The 6,534-nt window shown below is 31.4% G+C and overlaps 1 pseudogene; it reads right to left on the bottom strand.

Annotated features, from left to right (window-relative positions):
* Window positions 1-5,731: 5,731 nt before the first annotated feature.
* Window positions 5,732-6,310, bottom strand: LOC148014078 (uncharacterized; annotated as a pseudogene).
* Window positions 6,311-6,534: the final 224 nt, after the last annotated feature.

Genomic DNA, 6,534 nt, shown 5'->3' with positions numbered 1-6,534 from the left:
AGTGAGAAATGAAGATAAGAGGATTGCACAAATATACACACACATACACAAAAAGAGAGGTGTATACACACATGCACTCCTTAATTTATTACTTAGTTAATAACTTAATTGCTAATCATTTTTTAGCTAACTACTAAAATATATATATAAAGAGAGAGAGAGAGAGAGAGAGAGAGAGAAAGTAAAAAAGTGAGAAGAATGAAGGAGAAAAGCCCTTTACCAAATGAGGGAAAAAATAATAAGCAACAAATATAATAATCCATTCTTTTTAAAAAATGCTTAACTCAATGGCTATTTCTCAAATGTTTATGTAATCACTTGACCATATAACTTGACTAGAGTAAGCTTAAAATAGGTTGATCATCTGGAGTATACCAAAGTATGAGAATCATTTCATAAAAGTTAAAATGTGACATTGATCACCTAGAATCTAAGTTACTTCAGGTTACCATGATATCACATGGGTCAAGAGTAAGAGCAAAAGCATCTTCATGGAAAAAATAGGATTTTGGTTATAAAAATATGCATGCCTAGATGGTCATGAATTCAAGAGTAAAAAAAGATTCAAAGACACATAGAACTCATGTATTCATCATGGTTCTAGTGATGTGTTAAAAATACTACTAGGAATAAATGATTTTACAATGATAATGAAAGTTTCATTTGATCAAGAGAAAATCTTAGTGGATCTTTCCTCTGATTAAGAGAAAAACTTAGAATAGTTTTAACATGTTTTGCAAGCTCTATGTAGAAGACCTAATCAAGACCATGATTTCTTATATTTGAGTTAAAATTTACTAAGAAGTGTTCATATATAATTGACTTTTCACAATTACATGCATTAGAGAAATCTCCTTAGCATTACAAATTTTATCTTGGTTCCTCATTAAGGATTTTGTCTTAACTCATGCAATTGCTATCCACACTAAGGATCAAAGATGTCTATATGAAAGAGAGTTTTCCAAGGTATTTAAAGATGGAAAAACTCCTATTTATGTAGATCTCGTTTATCTTGAGAGTGGACAACAACATCACTATTTGATTCTCAAAGGTAATATTTAAGCCCTCCTTTTATCATTGATTCAAGTTTCAAACCATGAACCTAGACTATGAATCCAATACATAATATCCAATCTCAAGGGATTAACTATATGTAAATTCCATATATCGAATGCATTCACAGCCTATTTAAAAATATGCTCATCTGTGAATTTTCTAAAAATAATGCACATCCCTTTTCTATTGAATCTATAAATGAACCATTTATATGGAACCTTTTGTATGTAAAAGAATATGTGAAATACATATTTAAAAGTTTACTTTTAACACAATATTAGAGATTTTGGGAAATTTTCAAGTCGTATTTTTAATTAATATCTTAATTTTGTGAATGAAAGAGAGCACTATGTTTATGTTTGTCTTTAAAGGGCACTCTGTATGTTACAAATATGAGATCACACATCTTGAGAGCTTAAGTGATGAAGTATAAGCTATGTGGCTATTAGAAGATGTGGATTTCACCTCTATCTTTTCTAGCATACTAATGAAATGTGATGTTTTATGGTGGTGGAAACATCAAAGTAGGCTTAGCTAGGATATACCTAGGAAATTTTCAAGTTTAATGTAAGAATACAAAGGTTTGAAGGAGTGGAGAGAATATTTAAAATACAAGAGCGTTAAACATTATATGAAGATATGCTATCATGGCCATAATTTATAATATTATGGATTTGAAGATATTATAATATGTGTTTTTTATTTTAGATATAGCATCATTTAAAATGACATGTATAAGTTTCATGAACTAGGACCTTAAAAGAGTCACCACTAACTAGGTGTGGTTTAATAACTTGATCTAATACCATATAGTAATAAGTTTGGATAACCTATGAGGTGATGGTTCTTTTTTTTGTGTAAACCAATAGACACAAATATGTTAAATAATTTCTCACTCCATTTACACTTTTTGTATGTACATGGATGATATATAAATGTCTTTTGTTCAAAAGTTCTATCTTTCTTGACAATATATGGACAAGATGGATATTGGCTTTGGCCAAAATCAACTAGCTTAACATTTTGACTAGGTAAATGAGCTTTCATATAATAAAATGAAGATTTATATACCAAGCTAGAATTTTATGATTTTTCTAAGACCAAATACTTAACGTTTGACCAATGGTTTGTGTTTCCAAAGAAATAGATATAAATTTTATTATTAATTAAGACTTATTTGTTAGCTAAGACATAAAGTACAAAATTGGACATAAACCACTTTATAAGAAATTGCAACACAATTAACTAATGTTATTGAAAGAATAAAAAACATTAAGTAGATTCTCTCATTGATATTGGTGGTGTTTAAAAACACCAAGGTAACTACATAAAACACTTTAAATTTCTAACAAGCACATATTTTTTATAGCCATGCAAAAGTCATTAATGTAAGGGATATATTTATTATGAAAGTCAAAATTTGTCCATATAGAGTCACTGCGTTATTACATCATGTATATTGGAAAAATACAACTTTTATAGATTTTATATAAAATGTTTAGCTGCATTACCATTTATGAAATGTTTGTGATATCCTAACTCATGAGCAAGTTGCATTGCTTCCATATATTTTAAAGTAGAGACTAAAAGAGTTTGCTTCAACATGCATAATTGTGAGTTGTTCAATGTATAAGACGGATGACGTGAGGCATTTGTTGAGGATGTTTGTATAATAGATTCTCTCTTGAAGCAATAAGTAATTGAAGGTTGAACATATATACCATCTTTATCAATTATGGTCTCGTGCGGTGCTGATGAAGAAGATGAAATACCATCATTCTCTACTCCAGTCCATTCATCAATGACAACCTTGAATTGAGCATACAATTCATATCCATATTAAACTAGTTCCTATTCATATCAATCAAACTTGATGACTTCATGTGCATCATAGTATTTGCTTAAGCAAGTCAAGTATCGTAGAAATTTTTTGATCAAGATAGAGTCTCCACGATCAATATCAAATATTTTTTTATAAATGCAATTCTCAACAGGATTTGGACATCCTATGTAAGGACTGTCATCTATGAGAATAGTCTTGGTATGCTGACAAACATCTCTATATTGGTCCCACACATACTTCAGAGGCTTGAACATTGCTTCTACTCCCATCTTATCTAGCCTATATATGATTTTGAGTCGATATCTATGACATTGTTCTTGGCCCCAAATCACTGAAGAAATGATACTTCCTTTTTGCATGGATCTCCAAGCACTCAATAACTGCCATGACATTCTTATGTAAAGTTGTTGACCAAACTCTCACTTGGAATCTTGCAAATAAGGCTTCAAGAAACTCCATATATCTTGGTCGAAGAACAAGCCATTGCTTTCCCATTTGAAAGCTTTGAAACTTTTTAGACTTAGCAAAGCATTGTTGTAAAAAAAGACCATTGAGATCAAGTATTACACATAATTGTGTTGCATTTCTTATCAAGGACACATCAATCACATCATTGTGCTTTACTATTGTTCAATCTATTAGATATCCAACCATAGATGTCTTAGTTGAAGTTACAAAGAAGAAAAAAAACACATTAGATTCATTTACTTCATCATCATTCTACTTAATGTTTGAGCTATAAACTGGCATAGAACACTAAATCAATTTAACTTCACATTAACAAATACATACATAGGCACTACTTAATAAATGATGTCTTAAGAAAAGAGACATTTGACCATGTGGACAAATCTAAGCAAGAGTAATATAATGAGGTGAAAAATATATATATGATGATTTCTTTGAAGTAAAAGCTATTCTAATAAAGTCATTTTTCCATACCTACTTCTTATCGCTAATTATAAGTATACTTGGGATACAACAATAGATTCTTATAATTAGTTACAAAAATGATCTTATCATTATAATATTAAACATACTTAGTTTCTAAAAAGGCCTTCGAAATGGCATGTAAAAAGAAGGTTTTTATTAGTTCTAATTATTAAAAGAAAATTTAAACATGATACTTTTGACCATGTGACCAAAACTATGTCACATATAAGTGACACATGACAATTTAATTGAGATATATTATACTCTATTTGGATAAGTTTTCATAGTTTCTTCTACCGTTTTGAACTAGTTATATCCCATAGATATTTAATCTCATGAATTGTAATGAGGATTTTACCTTAATATTCCATATACATATCTCAAAAGATACATTGGAGGTGAAATCTTTGTTGAAATATTTGCTACTGAAGCAAAACTTCTTTGGGTGTGGTTCATTATGAATCTTTTTGGGGTGTGCAATATATTGTTGGCTCTCTTATCCTAAGGTACATGCATAGACATACACTAGTGATATAGTAAAAGAGGTTATAAGATATATGAGATTTGACCATGTGGACAAATCAAACCAAAACTTACATGACAAGATCATTACACAACACATATAAGAGTCTAATTGAAATAATATCTAAAATATAATTAAATAAAATTTACATATCTAGCTCAAAATTTTCATTAAGAATACACACTAGATTACAATTAAATAGTTATCCTTACAAAGGATGATAAATATTAATAATCTCTTTAATATTATTTTAGCAAAACATTTACTTCAATAGATTTTTTAAACCAAACATGATTGGTACCATTTGTAACAAAATTAAAAAACTAAATACATATTTTCTTTAAGTAATATCACCAAAGAAAGAAAATATTGCAAATGCTAATGGAAGTAACTTCTCAAGAAAAAAATCAAAATTACATCAATGTGTCTGAAGTCGTTTTCAGTCAAATTCAAGTGGAGGGACTAGCAAGTCAATGAATTTGGGGCATTTTCCATTTCTATCAAAGTGGGTGAAGGCCAATTGACTGCTCAAATCAAGGGGGGAAATCTGGTTGAAGACTTGCTAGTGCATGCTACTAGAGTATCCATGGTGCATCTAGGGTATTCTTTGTTTATTGTGTGTTCACCTATGCTCTAAGAGAGGGTGTTAGAAGTGGTCACATAATAGGTTCATAGGTGCCCACTACCTAACTTATGGGCACTCAATATTTCTTTAATTGGTAATTGGCCAACCTATTTTGAGAGAGAGAGAGAGAGAGAGAGAGAGAGGTTGCCATCGAGGCTGCAATTGTTGACATGCCATTTCCAATCAGCCAAAGACTCGTCTAGAACTTGAACTTCAATAGGAGTTTGAATTTTGTTTGGCATTCTTATGGACCCTCCACAATTGTGCTTCAACCTCTCCTTGCTCTTGAGTGTTGCAAACCACTGCAATAGTCTTCATGTGATTTACCAATGCCACCTTAGATGCAAGTCCACTTGCATATACATCAAATACAACCTCATGAGAATCATTGAATGCTTTGATTGTAGTTCCCATAACTTTCATTTTCTTTCTCAAAATGGCCTTTGCAATTCTTTGCTCTTCTTCAATATCTTCATCATTGCACTCCTTGTCCAAGCTTTCAAAGTCCAAAATGGAAGGCTTGTTGACATTGTTTATATATTGCTCAAAATTGATGAAGCTTTTCTCCATGGTCACTAATGTCAAAATCACAAAAGAATCTATAGATAAAAAAGCAAAGGTTCTATCCATTGTTTGGAAGTCAACACTACAAACTAGCATGTGATACTTGCAAGAAATGCTTTCAAGAGCATTTTCCAAAGCTGCCATTTGCTTTCGATCAAGAAATGATAACAACATGAATTGTTTGGGTTCACATGTCATTTGTAGTAGAGTAGATACAACCTTTCCAAACTTTAGAGTCCCATTTCATTCCCTCAACCCCATGTGTTGCATCTAGAACAACAACCCCAATGGTAATTGGATCTCTGTAAACATTATGTATAAGATCAAAGGTTTCTAGATTGCATCCGACAACATATACATGCCAAGGAAAAGTAGTGGAGGATTGAAGAGGATTTTTATTTTTTCCAATTAGAAAGTTCACAATATATTTTTCTCCATTTGGTAGGGACCCTATATCAACTCCACGTGTCAGCTTCTTTGATATCCAATCATTGCAAATTCCTAAAATCTTTGTGTAGACTTCATCATTGATATCATAGTCATCAATAAGCTCTTCTCAAGTCTTCACCATAGCAGTATCTTTTGGAGCTGAGGCATTGAAAAGAGTGACTAATTCCTCCTTTAGGACCCTTTCTTGCTTGATTTTCTTAGCTCTTGTTTCCATGTCAATCATATCTTCCTTATCCCATTTGTTTCTAAGAAAAAGGATATGCCCTTCATTGATCTCCTCTTGTAGCATAAGGATGTCTCCATCCTTTAGACCCATAAGGCAATGAAATGTAGTAGGAGAAGGTTTCCTTCCCTTTTTTCTCGAACTCTCCTCTTGGGATATAAGCTCACCTCTAGACTATCTCTTCATGATTTTGATCCAACTATCAAATATTTCTTGGGAGCTAACAATTATATGGCAATCTCTAGATGCACAATTTTCTTCAATGTATGCCACAAATCTATGCAAAAAAAGATCAAAATAGTGAGCATAGAACAAAA

Source organism: Lygodium microphyllum, chromosome 25, assembly GCF_053477565.2.
Source record: "Lygodium microphyllum isolate KBCC chromosome 25, Lygodium_microphyllum_v1.1.10, whole genome shotgun sequence".
Classification (NCBI taxonomy): domain Eukaryota; kingdom Viridiplantae; phylum Streptophyta; class Polypodiopsida; order Schizaeales; family Lygodiaceae; genus Lygodium; species Lygodium microphyllum.
Note: the sequence above shows the minus strand (reverse complement) of the source record. Positions and strands in the feature narration are given on the sequence as shown.